Raw genomic sequence first — 23,512 nt, forward strand, 5'->3', positions numbered from 1 at the left:
CTCAAGTAACTCCCAGATGTGTGACACCACTGTATATACAGCTACCCAATCTTTTCTTTCTCACTTATTTTCTTTGTTTACGAAATCGAATCTCTCTTTAAAACTCCAAAATTTTGATAGACTAGATTTTGGCGATTTATGTATAAAAGCTTTCATTCCAAACGAGATCGCTAAACACTCAAAATTAACGATTGACGGGTCACAAGCCACCCAAATCAAAGAACATATCTCACGGATTGGCTTGCTGTCCTTTCCATCGAAAGACCACCCATTCACGAAAGAGATCCATCCCAATTTCTGCGATCCAATAGGTATTCAGTTGGAAGAAACCTATCACAAGAAAATAAAATCAAACAAGATTCCAACTGGATTTATGACTCCCTATCCCCTAAATAACAAGTCCCATCAATGGAGAATTCGATTCATTTTTATTATCCTGAGGCAATCTATGCGACTAGGAATAATAATGAACCGTTGGTTCCATTGGAAATACCATTTCTCTTAGCTATTTTATGCACATAATTAGAATAGGAGTAGGAGTAGTTTAGATAAAGTTATTAGTTTTGCTTCCAATAATTGATAGGCAAAGTTAGTTATATTCTCTACATAACCCCAGAGAATAGTTGCCTCTCCCAAATAAAAGTTTGTTCTGGCAAAGCAATATTTGACGTTTCTGAAAGAAACCCTGTCTCTATTAAAGATTTTGGAATTTCGGCTCTTATGAACAAATAAGCTTGTGGGAATTCGGTCTTTATTGTCAATAGATCTTTAACCCGGAAGATGGTGTTAGAATTCAAACCCAGAAAATTTTAAAGAAAGCTATCTCAGTAAGGAATTCATGTTAGATCAGCACAATAAAAGGTATCAATATTAGAATAAACGTTCTCTGTGAAAACAGCCATTATCAAAAGTAGCCCTATCATTGTCGTCCAGAACTTTCTTAAGGAAAGAGAATTTGACTTCCTCCCTGCTGAAGAAGAATGTAATGATTCAGGAGAATAACCCAAAAGGATGCTATATCTCGAAGAATAAGAGGTCTCATCATGAGCCGACTTATCATGATCACAGATATTATAACTTGCTGACTTTGCCAAAACTGTCTACCAAAACAGGGCAATGACTCAAGATCGTTGCGATCAAAAGACAAGGGGTCTCATCACGAGCCAGCTTGTTCAGCAAAAGTGTAAATCAAGTGAATGACTGTGTCATAATTTTGGCCACCAAACCAAGACATTGTTCTTTTGAGGATTTATTTAAAAAAAAAGAAAAAAGAAAAAAAAGGCATCAAGAAAGGTATAATTCTTCTGAAAAAGTTGCAAGAAACTAAGGCAGGATAAAGGATCATTCCTGGATAATAGGTAACCCTGTCGAGGCTATGGACGCCTGCTGGCAGCAGTGGATCTACCTGCGACAAAGGGACATTCTTTAAAAAGGGCTGATACATAGAGAACACTTTATTTTTATGTTCTGCAAGACCAAGTAATAACGGATCTGAACTCACCTGGGAATGCAAGTAATTGGAATAGAATGGGGCGAAGACAAAACATCATTGACGCTTTAAAGTATTATTTCTCTTATCCTTTTATAATAAAGTTCGAATTCCCTCAGAAATTTTTCGAAAAGGGTCTGAAAACGTCAATAGAAAAAGAGCAGAGATAACTGGTTCTCCCAAGTGAATCGCCAATTGTTGTGGCCAGCAACAACCCCCCCCCTTTTTTATTCAAACTAGTATCGACCACGAGGCTAGAATGAATGGGGACCCTTAGTTACATTTCAAAAAAGAAAAATAATAATAATAAAGATTTCTTTTGAAATTGCAAGCATCAGCTTAGAAAAGGTTTCTCGGACAACTTAAGCCTAAACCTGTGCTCATAAAAGCAAATCTTCAAGGTCGCAGCACGAAAAGGGTAAGAAACGCCCGCATTTCCCTTCTGAAGGCCAATATGCGCATCATCTCGGCATTAATAAACCACGTCACATCGCAACACGTTAACATCCATGGACAAAAGCTTGCGAGTCCGCTGATTTGCGATATTGCGATGGCGCGATCGCACATCGCAGAAATGAGGCGCGGTACGTTAGCAAACATTGAACCATTGTGACCCGCGATGTTGCGATGCTGCGATATGCGATATTGCGATCGCCACCGTTTGCGATCGCGCGACATGCAGGATGCGTTGGCAGTTCATAAAAGCACCTTGATACGACTCCTTCAGGCACACCACCCAAAGAAAATCCACTTACTATAACCTGACTTGGGAATCATTGCGCTTTTAATGTTAGTAATGAATTAGTTGTCAGTTATTAAGTGGCATAAAGACGCGTGCCTTAATGCGGATTTACTTCACGTAAGGTGGCGTATCTGATCTATCTCTTGCATTCAAAACTCTCCCATCACCTTTTTTGATTAATCTTTCCATTTCTCCCATAACCTGCAGGAGCAAAGTGCGAAGGCAAAAAATCAAACAGAAACGATAAGCAAGATGGGGAAGAAGAACAAAGCTCAGAGCTCAGAAACAAGAGAAAAGACGAAGGAGATGGCGCCCCTTTACACAGATACCGCATGCAATAAAGATGCAGGAATTTCCACATGGGAAAGCATGTATAGACTGTTGGAGGAAGAGAACCCTAGAATAATCAAGGCAACTGCTGCTGTCGCAGATGCACCGCGCTCTTCAGAAGCATCCCTGGAAGATCTAGCGTGCTCTTTCCTCCACAGAATAGCATCAAGGCCAAAGATCCTACCGTACACGGACATGATCAAGCGGGTTTTAGACGACGCAGAGCTGCATCATAGGCAATTCAAAGTCAAAGGACATGGACTCGTAGGGTCGTTCGCGGCTCAAGACCTGAAGCTCATGTATCACCTTCCCGAACCTCAAACGACCTACAATGCAGATTTTGTTAGGAAGTTCGCAGCAGAGAATCCGGACCTATCAGACACTACTAAAGAATGGTCAAAAAGGGATGAACCACTGAAGAAAGATAAGAACGGTATGTATAGCACCGGTTCCCTTACCTCTCCGTATTGTTTTGCTGTAGGCATGCTCTGTAGGCTATTCGGTAAGCCTGATATCAATAAATTTCCATCCGAATGGCTACCGTTAATTGATGCTGCGACTAACTCCGAGGTAATAGATTGGGCCAAAATCCTTTCCAACACTCTATACACGGCCATTCTTCACTATCGTTCTAAAAGATCCTTCTCCCAAAGGTTTTATCCCCCTTTTTATATGTCTGCCTACATAATGGACTCTATCTGTTATGTGTCTAAATTCCCCACTATGGGCTGGCAATGGACTACCCAAGACCCATTGCCCCTTCATGTCTACCATAAAGTCTTGTGGGATTCTCAGTTTGCCCCCCATTTTTACCAGATTTGCCATGGGCTCATACTGCCCATCCATAGAATGATATATGACAAAGACCCTCCGAGATGCTCTCCCGAAGCACAAAACAACATCAGCGACATAGCAAGATGGTTTGGAGAAGAATGGTTTACCTACATTCGAGTTTTTGGAAGCACAGTACCTCCTCATGTCCTACCCTTGTACATCCCAGATAAATTGTTGGCCCGAGAGATCGCTTATCAGACTTGTTCTGAAGGTGGTTTAACTAAGGACCTAAAGAACAAAAAGAAGGCCATTTGGCCTCTATTCCCCGTCACATGTGGGGCCTTCTCTTTATTCGATGTGGGACACGCTTTTGGTGAGGTGGAGAATGTGACGTGTCTCCAACTATTTAAACTCCCACCAAGGCCATTCGACCCAAATAAAGTCGCCCAAGAGTTTACAACTAGCATCAGGATAAGTGTGTTCTCTGGACATAAAGATCCGTTTGACGACCTCTTTCAGAGTAAGAACTCGATCAAAGAAGTTTTGCAAGAAGCTCAATCAAGGTTGTCCCCAGACAACCTCCAGAAATTCAAGTTGTATAGAGAAAGAAGGCTGGCTAACATTCCATTGGAAGTGCTGCGGATAGCTGCCAAAGAACCGACTCCAAGCGTCAGCCTCAGTGAACACTCCAGTGCCTCCAAACCTGATTCCAGCGCCGTGCAAGAAATATCTCCAGATCTTGAAGAGTCTGTCCACAAAGAAGACAAGAACGAAGAAACGATCAAAGACACGGCTCAGTCAAGCTCGATGGCCCAGCAGCAAGTTGCCGTCTCGCCACCAAGAGGAATTCCCCCTCCCGTCACTGAAGCACCTCTGGTTACAGCAGAACTAGATAAAGAATGGGAGACCTTCAATGAACTGATAAATCTTGAAGGCCAAGTCCCGCAAACACCTGTGAGCAATACTCAGGTTGCGCAAGAGGTCTTCTCAACCATAGTCAGTAGTACCGTAGAGACGGAGCATCTCCCTATAGCTCCATCCTCTGAACTTCTACTCGGCATAGAAGAAATCCCTCCACTGGACGTATTTTACAGTCCACAGCACAAGGCAGTTGTGAGAAGACAAAGAAAGAAAAGGAAGCTTGAAAATGCATTGGCTCAGAATGCTGAACACCTAGATGTCTTGTGGAAAGACCCGAATAACAATCCAACAGAAAATCTCACGAATTTGTCTCAAATTGCGGGAGCATATGCTTCTGCAACTATCGACAAGGCCTCTGAAGTTCAACAGCTTCTAAAAGAACGTGAAAGTCAAATACAACTGCTGCAACAACAGTTGTGACAAGCCAATGAGAACGCTGAAGCCTCCAAGCAGCTTGAGGAGTTACAGGAAAGCTTTCGCCGGATGCAGGTGAGCCACCAAAGAAGTATTGAAGAAAAAGAAAAACAGCTGCAGACGGTGCAAGAAATGCATAAAGATGAACCCAAGCTGACAGAGTTTATTTCAGAGTCCATCGGCTTGAACGACCAGTTGTCACAGCAACAGGAGGAAATGGTGCGCAAAATATCACAGTGGAGGGAGTTTTGTGAAATAAGCGACAAGATCACCAGCCAAGTAGTGGAGCTACGGAATGACTATGACCAGGCCAACAAAAGAATAACAGAATACCTGGCTTGGCAAAATGACGAGGAAGGGAAAAGAGCAGGGGCACCCAAGATTAATGAAAATCATAAAGAACTGCTCTTTAACAAATGGGACGAGCAAATCACACAGGCGGAGCAGGTGGCAGAGTCAGCGGCAACACAGGCGACCATACTTATCGATTGTGTAAATGAAAATTTACACAGGGCCAACTTAGTTTCAGAGTCCACTTCGGGATACCTACCAATCGCATCGCAATTGGAGGCTGAATGGAAACAGAAAGCACAGGCAAATGGGGAGACAATCCGAGCATTATCGAGGCTAAACTGGGAAAGTTACTGGACTTACTTAGTTAGGCCCCACAGCCAATGCATGACAGTAAGGTGCATCATGAACGCGGCCGAGAAAGTAGCGCCAGCTCTTATGGACGCTGTTTTCGTAGCCCAACTAAGCACGGAAGTCGGCCGACTGACTCTTCTCAAGCCCATTCTTGAAAACTGCAATTTCAGAGACCAGATTAAGAAGTAATTTCAATTTAGAAAGTTTTTTTTCTTTTTGTTTTACAGAATTAGAAAAGGGACGGTCATTTGAGAGCCGTATCCTAAAATTTTGTAATAATACTATTATTAGGATTAGATAGTAGTATTTTAACCCTTCTCATTGCATTGGAGAAGGGTCCAGATATTTGTCAAAAAACTTGTCCTCAGAACATGCACTTCTGCACCCTCAGAGGAGGTTTTGATGAATGGAAGGATCGTGATTTATTTATGTTTGCATTCTTATGTCTGCTACTGATGTTGCACTTCTGTACTCTTGGTAGATGTTAGAAGCAAGTAGAAGTAGATCGTTATTGTTTGAAGTCTATGGGTAAGAATTAGTCATCAATGGTACTTTTATCTCTTGATTAGTTTCTGCTTGTATTCTTAAAACGATATACAGCTGATATTGTTTGCATGTTAATGTATGAATATATAAGTTATCATTTGGCACTTCTGTACGGTGGATTTGTCTATTCATGTTTAATATGCGAATGATTTGATTATGCGATGTGTTGTTCACAACCGCTCTGCCTAACTTCTTATGCAGAATGGTTTATCTTTATTGATTTATATTCTGATATCAGTTGAATGATCTTTATCACCAGCTGCAATTAGAAATCTTTCTAGATCGCATGATAAAAGAAATATCCCGGGTTAATGTAAATTCTGTGTGTTGTTTTCCTTTGATTATAGTAATTTAGGCTCAAGTTTGTAAGATAGATTTATAGTAGTCTTTAGAACGTTTCTTAGAAGTAACTTAACCAAAATTCCACACACACACACATACACATCCCATGCATCGGGAAGCTGGTCCCGTTATCCCCAGTCGGACCCGCTACTCCAAACGGGCAAGGAGCCGCCAACCAGGTTCCAGACCGGGTGGGTATCCCCCTTGTTGTTGACCCGACCTCGGGCCACTCAACAATGGGACAGACAATTTTCTGAGTGTAGACTGATGATTCTGGTAGAGCCATCATCCCTTAGATTGGATGATTATCTGTGCAGTAATGATGTACATTTGATGTCTTTATTTTCCTAAATATATATCGCAGCCCAGATGGATGAAACTAGATTCGGGGTCTTCAATCTCGTTCCATCTTCACTCAAAGTACAAGTCGATCCATGTGAGAGATGTTCTGGAGTCGAACATGGAAAGACATCGCCTAATTACCAGCCAATGATGTAAGCTGTTAACAGGCGCAAGAGGAATCACTGATAATGATGATGACCCTCAAGGTACTACAGTACAATTCACGTGGTGTGAATAAGGGACTTGGCGTCGAACACCATGCAAAATCTTTCGGTCGAAGGCCATTGATGTAAATCTGTCGCCGGAAGTGAGAAACTTGCCATTGAGGCATGCAAGCTTCAAAGTACTGAAAGGGTTGTTCCTAGATCGACTTCTTGGATAATGAGCTGATGTCGACAAGAAGCGATCCGTCATAAGAGGGCCTTAATGAATCCCACATCAATGATACGGAATGGAGCAAATGATTTTAATGGAGGTGAAAACAATCTGGTGATATAAGGTTCAGGGTGGCGGTCATGAAAGAATGGAGCGTAAATGTATTGCAGTGGGTGAGACACAGGTGAAATCTCTGAGCGACTTCTCTTGAACATATCGGCGACATTGACATGATGGATTGGTAGCATTGACCCCAAATATGGATGGTGTGATGGAACCATGGTGATGTGACCAGTGAATGGAACAACCCAACCCGACTCGGACGCAGAGTGAAAGTGTCATGTTTAAGAGCGACTTGCTACCAACAAAGTTTCTTCAAGTTTTCTTCCCAATTTTTCCCCAGTCATTGCTGACCATTACCTCTTTATTTTTGTCAAGCTTGAGGAGGATAACATATGCTTGTTCTATAATTCACCTTTTGGGCAAACCCATCGCTATGTTTTAACGAGCCTAGCGATAGTGAAACTCGTTCTTGTCTGTATGTACAAGTTTGTCGCTATTCGGTTTTAACGAGTTTAATGACAAAGATAACTCGGCCCTTTTCAATTTTAGAGAGTCTGAAAAGGGACGTAAAGGAAACTTCAAAAATCCTTTTTCGTCACATAATCCCTTGAGTCCGAAAAAGTATAAAACAATACAAAAGGGATGAATTTTTGGTACTTTTAATGAGCCGAATAGAACAAGCGCTCGATCTTTTTGTGTAATAATCCCTCAAGTCTAAAAATATTAAAATCTAAAGGAGGGATAGCGCTTCCGGTCACTTTAACGAGCTGGAGAGGCCAATGGCTCAGAAATCTTTTCATATTTTATGAGTCAGTTGAAAAGAGCTTAAAGGAGACTCGTTTTTTGAGGAACGAGTGATAGATTTTGGTGGCAGCTGATTCCAGGTAAGGTTTGGAATTTTCCAATCACAGCAGTGTCAGAAGGATGGCTAACTGGATCACTCTTCGCAGTTGTTCCTCAAAAGGGGTAAACAATCAAGTGGAGGTGAATGATCGGCCAATACAGAGTGGAGGTGATGATGAGAACACGACCAAGGCTTCAAAAGCTGATGATAATACATTCACGATGGTTAGTTACCGGAAATTGGTTCATTGTTTAATGAGCTTAAACTCTGGAGGAACATTTTCTCATTGCTTATGTTTATTTTTTAACGAGCTTGAATTCCACGTTAAAACTACTCGATCCAGTCGTATAATAAGGATGTCTCATCTAAGATGCCATTTTTATGGAGCTTGCACCTTACAAAGCTTTGCTCCGGATCCTTTCTTTGTGCAAGTTAGGATACGACCAATCCTACGAGTTTAAAGGGTTAGAGGACCTATAAATTTAAAAAATAAATGGTCGCTCTTCGCTTGCACGCCAAAAGGTTTGCATGCCCCCAGGTATAGTGAAGCAGAGTTTCGAGGTTACCCCTCAATTTGCAGACAAAACATTTGCTTTATCAGGAAAAGCCTACCTTTTCAGGTTACCCTTCAATTTGCAGACAAAACATTTGTTCTATCGGGAAAGGCCTACCTTCTCGCGGAGGTATCTTATTCTGGTCTAATCCCATTTTCCAAAATGGACGGGTGTGTCAGACTAGTCATATATCCTCCGCGGAAACCTACCCTATACCCAAGGTTCTCCTGTCGAAACAGGCCAGGGTGCATGCCCCCTGGGTTTCAGTCATATCCTCCAAATCACTCGCGCTCATCAGGAGGATGGACTGGGGATTGATGAGACATTCCTTGCGTGAAAAGACCATTCAGGGTTGGTATATGACTATTTGCTATGTGTGAACCGGGAAATGAAAGCTGGTCTATGAGCTTGACCACTCTTCCTTCGTGCGGAAAACACATTACTCTAAAGAGTGAGGAGACAATGGCTCCCATGCAATAAATATAGTCTCGTCCAAGGAGTAGATTATAATCCAGGGGTCCTTGAACTACCATTACGTTCATGTGAACGGTTTTCCCTCTCAATGTTATCGACACATTGGGAAGGATCCCTAACAGTCGATTGGTTCCTTTGCCAAAGCCTGCTAGATTTCTCATCTCAGGCAAAAGCTGTGGCGAACCAAGCACTTTCCAAGCAGTTGAGGAAAGGATGCTCACAGAAGCCCCTTCATCTATGATGGTACCGGCCATGACCATTCTATATATTTGAGCAATGATTCAAAATGGTACACTAGCCGGTAAATGGGGTCTGCCTAGTAGATTCCAGTCAAAGGAAACAACCAAGTTTCTTGGAGGTGGGACCGAATAGACGGCCGGATATGAATCTGACGAACTTCCTTCCTTTGGTAAAGGAACGGGTAAACTGCCCCCATGTTCATCAGAGTCTGTGCTTACGAAGAGAATTTGAACGGTATCGTTCTTGTTCTCTTCGGTGATTGTATCATCTGAAGATTGATCCTCTGAAGGCAAGACCGGGTCAACTGCTGCCTCAACCTTTTGACTTTCATCTGGTGTGGATTCAGATGGTTTATCTTCAATGATAGACGCTTCGGCCGACCACAAGGGCGTGTCAGCCGGATTTTCAACTAGTGACGGACTCGGCAATAGTTTCTTATATCTAGGAGGAAGCCGTAACGGTGAAACCGGACGGTCGTTCAAAACTCTTTTAGCTTCATCTAAGAAGGGACAACGGTGGACGACGTGATCGCCTTCACACAATTTACAAGGAAATTTATATTTTCCTTTTTTTCCAGGGGCTTCACTTTCACTAGTTGATGGTGTACTTTCAACATGATCATCAGAGGTTGATGACACTGGATTGTGCAAACGAGGAGACCAGTCCCTTAAGATCTGAGGGATGCAAGGACAATCTCGATGATAGTGGTCTCCTTTGCAAATGACACATGGCAATTTAGGCCTGGATGGTGCAGTGTGTGGATTTTCGCTAGACGATGCTTGGTTGCCCCTTTTCACCTTTGGTTCCTTCTTCTTCTTCTTCTCTTTCTTCTTCTTCCCCTTTTTCTTCTCAGTTACTTGGCTTTTGGCTTTACCAGCTTCATCAAGCGAAGAGGAAGGAGGAGAGGAAGAATTGGATGAAGTAGAGGGTTGGGGGGTAACTTTGGTATCGTTTAGTTTCTGACATGATTGTTCGGAATCACGGTGTTCTGAACGACAGAAGTTGAGAAGAGCCATACGGGCAAGCCGATTGTCAATCCTGGAAGAGACAATGTGGCCATATGGGGTGCACCAACATCTCCCCAAGAGAAGAAGGGACTAGGATTTCCTCCGAGGGGAACTCCTTGGTTGGTGGACTCCATTTTTCTCAACCTAAGACCAACGTAGGAAAGGTGATGATTATTCCGATTAAAATAAAGTTTAGATGCTTTGACACAACTTGTTTTTTCAATTTTTAAGAGTCGAGAAAAAACAAAAGACGACTCTAGTCGCCTTCAATTTTTAACGAGCTTGAAGTGACAAGTGCTCAGATGGACCTTTTCCTTTAAGGAGTCTGAAAAGGAATGAAAGAGACTGCTCTGGAAATCTAGACAGAGGGATTACCAAACCAATCGCAAAACTACATAATACTTTTTACGGTACGACAGTCAATCTTCCCGAATGCTGTGTTCAGTGCATTGCGATCGATAGGGCGGCAGACACGGCTTCCTATGGATAAAGGATAAAGCCTATTGTGGTCTCCCAATATATACTCGACGGTACGTGGGAGCACAAGTCCGTACTGGCACTTGTCGTCTCAAAGTGGAGGAATCACCCAACCAACAGTGAAAACAACAGTTACTAGGCTTTACGATGCCGGAATACGTCTCTAGCCTAGACTTCTAAATGTTGTGCGTTAGGTTCCAAAGCGTTTTTAGATTCATTAAATTTATTTTATAGTTGATCTTGCTTAAGAAATTTTCCTTTCAGGTTCACCGCGTGATGTAGATGTACAATTCCTAAAATGCAATCTAAGATGATAAATAGTCGTTTAATCTTCTTTTTGCAATGAAAATCTTGGCTACTAAGGAAAGAGAGATGACGTTCTTTCAACAAAGAGCAGAGAGCACACACTATATGCACTGTCCTAAATCAAACCAACAAACAGTCTAAATGCAAATGCACATGCATGTATTTGTTTTCAACCTTCTTAATGTGTGAATGATAAAAGGAAAGCTAAGCGCAAATCTGAATTATTTTTCAAAGCGACAATTACTAACAAGATTCTTTTCAAAACAAAAATAAAGACAATGACGACACTTTTCTATTTGGAATTGAAAACTTGCTTTCGACAATTGAAAAACTACTAATTCAAATCAAATATAAGAGTAACAGTGTAATTGACTATCAAGAACAATTGGATTCTCTTCTATGACTGAAAACGACACTTGCGGCACTTTCAAATCAAGAAACGACAGTACAATTACGCTACTTCTTTGTAAAGGAGAACTGAAATGACTAAAAATACATAAAAACATTTACAATTCTTTGCAAAATGGAGGTGGAATAATGGCAAGGAAGGGGGTTTCAACAGAGGTGTACTGACTACAGATAGCAAAATTCCTGAATAGAGCTGAAAAGAGTGAGAAAACCAAAGTCTAGAGGCAAAATTAGCCCTTTCTGATCAGCACACCTGTTACACAGGGAAAGTGAAATGCAACGCACCTACTACTCTCAGGAAGTGTGATGCATTCAGGTTCCAAAGAAGAGACAGTGCGCTGGACCAGGGATGAGACTTTAACTAGGTTTCGAGTCACAGTTTGCAGTTCAGTTCAGGGATTTAGGCCGAGCAAGTGATAATCAGTAAATGAATCACAGGGGTAGATCTAAGGAGGTTACTAGAGCCACCAGAAAGGAAATTAGAGAGCTTGTAAATCAATTGTTTAATTCATAAACAAAACCCGGAGATAGACTGAAGCAGCATTGATCTACTTTGCACTTGCATAGCAAATGCAGTTCGAAGGCTAGCTGACTTGACTTCAGGCTCCGTCTGTAAGTTTATAAAGTAAACAAATGCAGATAAACAAACAATCTATTCACTCCCCAACAGAGTCGCCATTTTGTTATCGGGAAAACTAGTGTCTATGCAGAGCTGCTAGTCCCACTAAGGCTGGTAGCTACCTTAGAAACAAACAAACTACAACTACTTTCATTTTCCTTTATGAGAAATAGATAAGAGGGGAATAAGGAGACCAACCTCTGTCTTGCGCTTGGTTCCTTGCTTGATTCCTGTCCCTTCTGATAGATTTTTGCTACTTGCTTCCTCGTATACCCAGCTTCAAAGAGCACCTATAGAATCAAAGCAACATAACACTATCCAAGAACAGAGATCTACTATCATAAACAATATAGGACCAGATATATATTGACCACACAAATGCATAAATCATCAATCATACAAGAATGTGGAGGAAAACTTGAATAGCTTTATTAATAATCAAGAAAGAGCAAAGAGGATTACAACCAATTGTTCTGACCCAGCATCATCCTCTCAGCAAGAAAGCCCTTCTTCACCTCATGAAAATCTTAGATCACCCAACACTATGATGTTGCACCAACAAACCAACAACACTTCCTTACAAGATACAAAATTCCAGCCTCCTGGATCTTTGGGATGAGGGATCCATATATAGATGTTTGAAAGGGAGGTGAGTCAGTTTATGAGATTTGATTAGTGTCCTCTCTCTGATAGTTCTTGATTCCACTTGGAGATTGATGATCTCTTACTCATCCCTGGCAAGTTTGATTTCCTTTGGAGAGGCCCCTTTATTATTTCTGTTGTGCAAGGCAACAACACATATTTCTTGAAGAGTTTGGATGGCACAGAAGCTGAAGAAGGCCCTGTTAATGGCCGAATGCTAAAGCACTATCATGATCCCTTTTGATCTATATAACTCAGCTCTATTTTTGTACATTAATAGTTGTATTTTTAGCATGTCTATTTACAGCAGTCCAATAAGGGAATAACACAACAAATTTTTAAGGAAGGATCAAAGCAAATGCACCATTCAGATCTTTGTTTTTGAATTAATTTAAAAGCAAGTGCTCAGGCAGATTTCAATATGTGTACAAACACCCAAAAGGCAAGAAGCAGAGCTGTAATTTTTCTGCAATTCAGCTCAAAAAGTTACTGCATATAAGCTTATAATAATTCAGTCAAAGGCATTAATAAGAAGGAGAATTTTAGTTTACAGCAACAATTGAAGATCAAGGCATTCTGACCTGCTGTTCTTGGCTTTTCATCTGGAAAAGCCATCCCCAAGTGGAGCCACTGTTAGCCTCCTATTGCAATAGGTTTCATATTTCATGATTGATTGTTTTAAATGCCAAATATGTCATCTTTTTCATGCTGCAAAGGTTCCATATTTCCAAGAAAACTCAGAAAAATTTAAAAAATGTAAAGAGGGTATGCCCTAAAAGAATAATCAAAGGGTAAAAAGAATGAATTGGCCAAAGAGAAAAATGAAAGAAATGAACCCCAAACAAAAGGCCAGGAAAGTGTGCAAGCTCAAATGCCACTACTATATTCCATTTTTGATGTAAAGTTCCATTTTTGAAGGATTTCATAGTTAAGGGAAGGCCAAACAACTTAATCTTGGCTTCCCTAGGTTTAAATTGCTTGTTTTAGAAGATAGAGAATGAATATCTGTCCAAACTGTTTAATCTTGGTAGATTTTAGCTAGGTAGAGAAACAAGGGTGCTCAACAGCTTAATCTGAGCCCCGGAAGGCATAAGGATCGATTTAGATAGGAGGATAGCCAAAAGAAAAGTTTAAAAGCTGGGTTTGCTAGTTCAAGTGCACCCAAACCAAAAAGAAGAGAAAAAGGCTAGGTAAGTAGGCTGGGTAGGTAGTTTTGAGGTGGTAGAATGATGATTTGTGATCCATTTCATGTTTTCAAGTGTTATATCTATTCAAATAACAATTGCAAGGCAAAAATCCATTTGGAGCAGCTCAAGAGAGGCATGTCTAACTTCCCCTTCTTCCTTTTCCCCAAATCATTCACTAACTTCCCCTAAAGAGGTCAAGATCTGCTTGACATCTCTTAATTTCATCATTTTTCATAACATTTGCCTAAGTAAAGGTCTGCTTTACTTAGGAGCACTCATATCTCATTCTACAAGTTCTATTTCCCCTTTTAAGCCTAAGATTTCTAAACTTAGCACTTTCTTCACCAGTTTCATATTAACTTCTAACATTATTATGTAAATCCCTTCTTATTTCCCCTTCCCCTACTAAAAATATGTTATAAATCCCTTTTTTATACATATCCCCTCCCTCTGGTTGAAAAATAACCATAAGTATGCTTGGGAATTACTAAGTTTGCCTGAAACTTAGTAAGAACCCTCATTTTCCTCCTTAACCATCTTCCAAATGCTTTGGACCCCTTCCAAAAGCATAACACCCCTTTATTATTTCACAAAACCATCTTTTTTATGCTTTGGACCCCTTCCAAAAGCATTAACAACCCTTCCGATGCACTAAACCCTTCCTCCGATCATAAAAGGCCCCTTTGTATTATATAAACCCTCCTCTAATTAGAATTTCCCCCCCTCCGACACGATATCCCTGTCAGAGGTGGTAACAACATTGACCCTTTGCATATATAACATCATTCCCCCTTGCTCCGATGCGATATCGTTATCGCATCCGAAGCGATATCGCTATCGGGAACCCTCCGTACCACATATTCCCATATATTCTGCATATCTCCACTCTATCGTTAATCCTCGCTTTATCGTTTAACTTAAGTTTTTTATAAAAACTTAAGTTTTAACGTTAAACCCGCATTTTCCAATATATCGCATCGCATCGCAATATACATATAAAGCCCCGCCCCCCGGGTTTCCCCGATAGCGAAGCAGCGATTTAATCCTAGCCATCCAATCGCCCCTGCCCAGATCAATGGCCCAGATCTCATCGCATCTTAAGCCCTCATCGTTATCGCATTATCGCTATCGCATATGTATAAAAGCCCCGCCCCATGGTTCCCCGGCGACGCGATACGCCGATCACTTGGCAGCCATTGGATCTTCCCCCAGATCAACAGTCCAGATTAAATCGCAGCCCTCATATCGGATCGCCCATATACAATATCGCAGCGCCCATATACAATATCGCAGCGCCCATTCCACCCCCAATTGCAGATGCGATATCGGCGATCGCTTATCGCAAGCCAATATATATATAAAGCCCCGTTCCCTGCTCCCCGCCGATAGCGATATTGTGAGTAGATCTCAGCCGTTGGATCTGCCCGCGCTAGATCCAATGGCCAGGATTTAATCTCCGCTACAGTGCTGCACCCGCCTATGTTTTTCACGAATTTTGCATTGAAATTGTTCTTTTCCTTTGTAAAGGAAAAAAGGCCCATTTCTGAACTATTTCATGCCTGCGCCTGTGCGCACCCAGTCAAAGGAAAGCATGCATTTTTAACCATTTTTTATCACTCCCAAAGCCCAGTTTTGCTCCAGAAAGCCAGCACGGCCCAACACAGTTATCAGCAAGCATTCCTCTGCCATTTTTTGCAGGATTTCTTCATGGATGTTGATATTTGATCGGCCAAGCGCCGATACAGTTCCAAAGGCCACGGAAAGCATTTGCAGCAGCTATTTTTGCCTTGAAAGGGCAGAAAAGGGGCGATTAGACAGTTAAAGTGTATCAGCAATCAGGAAAGGCCCCGATTCAGCAGTAAAGAGTATCAGTGAAGCGGCAAAGTGTATCAGTGGAAAATATCAGCGGAAATCATAAAGCCCGCAGCAGATGAACATTAAAGAGCCCCCCATCAAAGTCAAAGAAAGCGGTAAAAGCCACTTAAGGCTCTCAGATCAGAGTTTAAAGCATTAAAGCCACATAAGAGCAGTGGATCAGAGACCAATGCGCAGTTATGATAAATGAACAGCACAGAGCCATAAGGACACATATTTACTCATTTTTGAGGCAGCTGCCCCAGCGCAGCACTTAGATAGATATTTTATGCATTCATTTCAGGATAAGATTAGATTAAAGAACTCATTTCCCTCAGATCTGTTTAAGATCTGCTGTAATAGATATTTTTAGATATTTTCTCTATATATACCACCCTCAGCTATGTATTAAGGGTTGGTTGGTTGATAATCCTCATTTTAGACTTGCGCTGTATACTTTGAGAGCATCTATAATCAAAGATTGCTGGAATGCTTGGATGATGAACTGTCTGTTGTGATTTAATGGCTGAAGAGTGACTATGGAATTCTTGTGCTTCTACATGGCTCAATAAGTGTTTCTTACCTCTGTTTACAGTTTATATATGTTTATGCCACCATTGTGTCACCATCTAAATAGCAGGAAGGAAGAATAGCTTAGACTTTGCTTAGCAGCACTCTATGCTCAATTTCTGTTATTTCTACATGTTTTTCTTCAGAAATAGTTATGAATATGCATACTTAAATGATCATGTTTACACTGTTTCTTTCATATATGACTGTTATTTAGGAATTCTTGACTGCTCCTAGATAAACGTTCATTCACCTTCCTTCTCTGTTAGCTGATGAAAGATTCTTAGTTGCCTTTCATCTCTGACCTTCATTCCATCTTTATTCCAGCTTGATATTGTTCTATGTGTAGCTATCCTGCTCTGTATTCCTCTTGTGACCAAGAAAACGCAACAACAAGCCCTAATCCATGACTCCATGCCCAATGGTTTGAACTTCTCACACTATGCATCCCAAATCTGCTTGAAAACATCATCCTTCCCACCAAAATCAAAACAAAACCCATGTACACCATAGCTAGCCTAAAATCATATCAAAACAAAGCTAAATTTTAAAGAGAGAGCCCTCTCTGATTGCAGGTAGGCTAGAACTTGCAGTCCAAAGATTGGTTTCTGGTTACCTCGGCTGTATCCCTTAAGGAGCCAAGGGATAACCTGAGTGATAACAGAATGGGTCAATGTTCCACATTACATACTTTTCCCAAATTATAGTTTGGCCCAACCCATCTCAATAGTCATATGTGGTCCTTTGTGCTCACTGTAACTCATGCACTATCATGCCATGTCCATATAGTTTATTCAACTCATTATAATGGGTGTCTCTCTACATGCTTGCATGCTATCCTCATATATTCATCTCATGTGCTACACATTACCCTTGTCTTAAGACTAGACTTTTCCAATAATATTGTGCGATCCCCTTGATGCTTCATATGCCATAAAAAGGCAAACAAATTTCTAAGGGCCGTGTTTATTGTCATTCCATCATATGTTTACTCCTCTCGTTTACCTAATATGATTATACTAAGTGTCTTTCCTATCAGGCCAGGTTTGTAAATCTTAATCAAATTGTGTTTCGCATTAAGAAAGAATATGAATATATACAAGGAGAGGGAGACTATTGGGATTCATCTCCCAATGTCTCTTCATCTTCTAACTTTCTTTATTTTTTTCTATTTACAATATTTACATAAGTTTTCCTAATCCTAAAGATTAGGTGTCAACATTCCCCCCCCTTAATCTAAAGGGATGTTGGTGAGTCCAACCATCATTTTGAATCTTTCAAAATTTTCCCTTCCAAGCCCTTTGGGGAAGATGTCTACAATTTGCTCATTTGTGGAACAATTTCATAGGTGGATCGTTTTGGCCTCAACATGATGTCAAATTATATGATATTTTGTATTGGTTTTCTTCGTTCGATCATATAACTTTGGGTTCTTGGCAAAAATTATTGCAGAAGTGTTGTCAATCAAAAGAGGAGTTGAATGTACTTGTTTCTCCTACAAATTTTCCATAATTTTCCTGAGCCACACAATTTCCTTTGTTGCTTCAACTGCTGCTACATATTCTTCCTCAGTTGCGGAATCTAATAGAATTGACTGTTGGTGTGATCTCCAAGAGACAATTCCTGATCCAAGACTCATAACATAACCTAAAGTAGATACTTTGGTTTCTTTATCTCCATTTTGAATCATATTATCCAATGAAGTTGAAGTCACCCACCTGTTTATACTTGAGTCCAAAGTATTAAGTTCCCTTCAAGTAATTTAGAACTCTTTTTGTAGCAGGCCAGTGACCCTCACAAGGCTTGTCATAAACTTGGAGAGGGTTCCAACAAAAAATGAAATGTTTTCTCTAGTAGTAGTAAGATAGTGGAGACTTCCTACGAGTTGTATATACTTTGTTGCATCCTCAAATTATTTTCCTTCAATGGATGTGAACTTTAAATTCTATTCCATTGGAGTAGTTAAAGGATTGTACTCAGCCATGAGAGAGGAATATAAACTTTGGATGTTGGGTTACTTCAATACCAAGATAGTAGTGAACATAGCCCAAATATGTCATTTCAAAACCTTTCTCTTGTTCTTTCTTTATGGATGCAATGTAGTTCTCAATGTTCCCTATCATCAAAATATCATCTACATACACCACAATATACACAACAATTTTTCCAACTTTCTTGACAAACAAATTTGCATCATCAGGATCATAATGTTTGAAATTGAGTTTCAGAAGATGATGAGTCAACTTCTCGTACCAGGCTCATGGTGCTTGCCGGAGGCCATACAAGGATTTTACAAGCTTACATAATTTATGTTCTTGACGCTTAATAACAAATTCTTCTGGTTGGGACATAAAAGCATTTTCTTTTAGATCTCCATTCAAGAAAGCAATTTTGACATCTATTTGATGGAATTTCCAAGCATTCTGAGCTACCATGGAAAAGAGTGTCTGGATGGTAGCCCATTTTGTTGTGGGAACAAAATTATCCTCATAATCAACCCCTTCTTTTTGTGCAAAACCTTTTTCCAAAAGATTGGATTTATGCTTGTCAAATGAGCCATCTAATTTATACTTTTTCTTGAAGACCCACTTGCAGCCTATTGGTTTGGTTCCCAATGGAGGATCAACCAACTTCTGGGTGCCATTCTTTATCAAAGAATCATATTATTTATACATTACTTCTTTCCATTCATCATGAGAAGCGACTTATTTGAAGAAAGTTGGATCAAATATGTAAACAGATTTAGTTCACAATCATAAGAAACATACATATCAATAGGTGAATCAAGATTGTCTACATCACCTTCATTCTGTATGGTTGAGCTTCTTGTTTGTGTATTTCCAACCTCATCAGGATGAACACTTTCAAGTGTCTTTGTTTTCCATTTTGGAGGACCTTTCTAAGATGGCCCAGGCTACTCAGTTGATTGAGATGGGGTTGAATCAATATTTATCCTCCGAATTCTATCAATCACATCACTCAAAGTGTCATATTGATCAGTGGCTGGAGATTCATGTGGGGGAGAGAGTGCTTAAGAAGGAGATTCCATGGATTGATCCAGTATAGGGATCCCCCCTTCAAGATGTGGAATATCATTATCCAACTCTTGAAAATACTTTTCATGTCCAAATATATCCAAGCGATCAAGCTGCAGCTCAATAACATTGTTAGTCTTGGAAGATTTAAGAAAGATCACATCTCTAGATATTATAAACCTATTATTCATTTCATTATATAGAAAATATGATTTGGAGGTATTTGAGTACCCCAAGAAGATACATTTGTGACTCCTTACAGCGATTTTGTTTCCATGTTCCTTAGGTATGAAGGCATAATAGGAGGAACCAAAAATCCTGAGGTGCCTCACCAAAGGAATGCAACTATACCACATTTCATAGGGAGTCTTGTTTCTGATAGCATGAGATGGACACCTATTATTTATATACACAACACATAGAACCATATCGACCCAAAACATCAGCTTAAAATTCTTTAAAAACATCAATGAATGTACCATACTTAAGATTGTCCTGTTCATTCTTTCAGCTACTCTGTTCTATTGGGGATTATAAGGCACAATTATTTAATGTTTGATCCCATGCTAGCGAAGATAGTTTTCAAATTCATTTGAAATATATTCTTTTCCATTATCAGTAATAATAGAGAAAATATGATATTGTGCATCATTTTCAATCGATGCATAAAAATTCTTAAATGTTTCAAATGCTTCAGATTTGTTCTTCAATAACTAAACCCAACACATTCTAGTGTAGTCATCAATAAATGTCATCATATATTTATTTCCATTTGTAGAAGGAACGGGCATAGGGACACACAAATAAGAATGAATGCATTCAATCTTTCTACGTGCTCTGGAATGAGAATCATGAAATGATTTTTTTTTGTGCTTTCCTAAGATACAAGCATCAAATTGCTTAAGTTTTCTAGGAATAGTTGGAAAACTAGTAACACCATTTTTCTTCAACAAACAAAGGTTGTGATAGTTCAGATGTCCAAATCTAGCATGCCATAAAAGAATTGATGGAAGTGTACCTTCATGATAATGATAACTATTTGAAAAGTTCTTTTCACAAGCATAGGTTCCTTGCAGATTCAAAATTCTTTCTTCTTCTATCCCAGTCATGAAAAATGAGTGATCTGATGCTTTTCTGACCTCAACCTTGCCATCAAATATATGAATGGAGTTTCCTTGCTAGAAGATGTGGACAAAATATAGCAAGTTTCTTCTCAACTCTGGGAGGTATAAAACATCATGTAGAAGAAAGTTTGGAAGTCCAGGAAATTTGATCCTGATGGTGCCAAGCCCTGATGGCTTGATTTTTGACTTGTCTGCAAAGAATACTACTCCATCAAAATTATCAGTGAATTCTTCAAAGAAATCTCTTCTGAAATCCATGTGACATGTTTCTCTTGAATCAAGCAACCAAGCATCTTTCCATGCAGCAAGAAAATCATTAAATAAGTCTTCAGCTACTTCGATGTCACTATGTGCCACAACATAATGAGAAGATTTAGGTGCTTTACCTTTCCCTTTATCATTTTACCATGTTCAATGAAGGATTTTTTAATGTTGTTGCCATAGGAAATGCACTGCTATAATAAACTTATGATACCAAACAACACACAATGATGAACTAATGAACCAGCTAGACATCAACATAGATTATAGGGGTAGAATTCCAACGAATCAGTGTTCACCAACGTCTAGATGAAGAGTATCCAACTCAATGCAACATTTAGTCCTCCAAAAAATTCAACACAATGTATACATAGTTCAAACACACCATTCAATTCAGAGCTTGCTCAAATCAATGCATAATGGGCTCTACAGGGGCCAAGGGTACACGGGCTTGATGCCTGCGTGTTGGCCCTCAATGTTAGACAACGATCAATCCTTAAAAAAGTTGCAACGATACTAGGCAGGAAATGTTCAGTCCAATATCAAACACAACCCATCACTTCATAGTATTCAATGCATTCAACACACAACAACATAGTTCCAACATAGAGAGCATTCAATGCACCAAGCAACATGGTTCACAACCATTAAAAGGGACTCATTGTAACATTTAAACAACCATCCAACCATCCATATAGATGACTTACAAGCCTATTTAGAACTTAAACAATGCTTAGTATTACCAAGGGTTATGAACAAAGTAATATATATGCCACAACTCTTTTATAAAAATGTTCATTTTTGACAGCTCACATTCCAATGCATACTAATCCAACACATTTCAAAGTAGGGGTTTCATGCAGCAAATCAGCATTGTTGTTGGAGAGAATGCACCATTGAAAGAATCAATCACAATTTTAGGAATTCCATGCACAATTCAACTCTCTTCTTAGGACTTCAAATGAAATCGCAGGGAATATACACTAGGGGAATATGCTTAAAATAAACGCATAACTATATAGAGCACAGAGGGATAGAATATGGCAGGAAATAATGGTAGGGAATATAGTAGTGAATAGGAGTTACACGAGTAGATAGTTGAATTGGGACTTATTGCTATGATACCATTTCAGGTCAGGTTTGTAACTCCGAATCAAATTGTGTTTTGCATTAAGAGAGAATATGAATATGTACAAGGAGAGAGAGACTATTGAATTTCATCTCCCAATGCCTCTTCATTCTACCTTCCTTTATATTTTTCTATTTACAATATTTACATAAGCTTTCATAATCCCAAAGATTAGGTGTCAACATTTCCAATATGAAGTCTTTCTATTTATTTGCTTGTTTCATGAGCACACTCATAAGCTTAGAAGCTTCAATTTATTAATTATCATGTTCGTTTATAAAGGGGATTTTAAAATTGTGAAAAAGAGAGCCAATATATTATATATATTGGGGGTGGGGATTTTGGGTAGAGGGTTATAGGTTTTAGAGGTATCAAAAATGAGTATTTGGTAAAACTAGGGGATATATACTAAAATAGGCATGGAGTAGTATTGACTATTTAGTAATAAAAAGAAAAGGGTAATATAAATCGTGAACACACTGATGGTTTTTTATCTCACCACTTGAAAGGATGTTACGGGTTGAAAAAACTACGTGAGGGAGAAGATTATACGTTAGCAATACTTTTTTACAATGTTTCAAATTAGATGTGAATGGAGAGGAATTTGTGAGGGTAAGGTATTCTATGCTTTGATAGTTTATCTGAATGGTGGCATGAGGAGGCATTATCCAATTCAATGTGGTCAGAGGAGGTGGATTCAGTTGTAGGTTTGGCCATGGTGAAGATGCTAAAGGTTACGAGGTTTGTTTTGGCGGATGGTGATGAAAATGGAAATTGTTCTTCAATAAGGAAGAGAATATAGACTCCTCTTCTTTGGCGAGAGCTATAAACAACAAGGGGGCTCTAGAAAATTCATTTGTGCCTTTCATCAACAATATTTTCTCCTAAATGGGTTGTCGTGTTGGTTATATGGTGCTGGGGCACAAGATGATGTAGAAAATCAGGGATGGGGTTCACTAGTGTGAAGGATGTCGTGATGCCACGGGCCCTGTGGTCCTTTTTCTTTGCTTATCTGTTAGTGTGGGTTGTTGGCTTGCATCAGGGTGGCCATTGTTGGGGCTTCACGGTCACTTTGGTTCCTATAAGATATTCTTTGAGTTATTCCATGGAAGCTTTGTTGGTGTCCTTGTGTCGTTTTCTTCATGGTTATATGTTGGGGTTTTGACCCATTTTGTAATTGTTTGATGCCTGTCTTTAGGAATTTGAGAGATGCATCATTTTCTAAGGGTTCTTTTATGTAGGCCTACGTGCCTATTTTCCTAGATTGATAATTCGTTTCCCATTGTTTCGGAATTTGATAGACGCACAACAATTCATATATTAGTAGTTATATCACTGATACCTTTTCTTGATTGGTGCACCTCACACTGCCCTATCATCTATATGTTGGCCGTTGGCTCAACTACCAGTTATTGAAAATATCTTAATTAACCATTCTTATTTCATTAAATTTCTCCTTTAGAAGGAACTAGTACCAACAATATCATATGCATAATCTGAGCTGGATCAAGGATTCTCCTACAATTTACCTATGATGGGTGGGGATATGCTCTAACACCCATTTCATTGAACTCCTTTTGGTTGTTTCCTTCCAAATAGTTGGGTTGATCCTTACCATTTATTTCCTGACTGTAGTGTGCCCTACTATAGTAGTTGCTAAAAATCTCAATCAAGATAGATATATAGTCGTTCCCTACCTGCATGTTGTGTTAAACATCATAAACCCCTTCTTAAACCGTCGGGTCATGTATTTACTTCTCTAGTAAAAGTTCTCAATGGTCTGACAATTTATTCTTTT

This window comes from Pinus tabuliformis, chromosome 1_1 (assembly GCF_031772625.1).
Source record: "Pinus tabuliformis cultivar Carrire ecotype Pingquan chromosome 1_1, CPIR1, whole genome shotgun sequence".
Lineage (NCBI taxonomy): Eukaryota > Viridiplantae > Streptophyta > Pinopsida > Pinales > Pinaceae > Pinus > Pinus tabuliformis.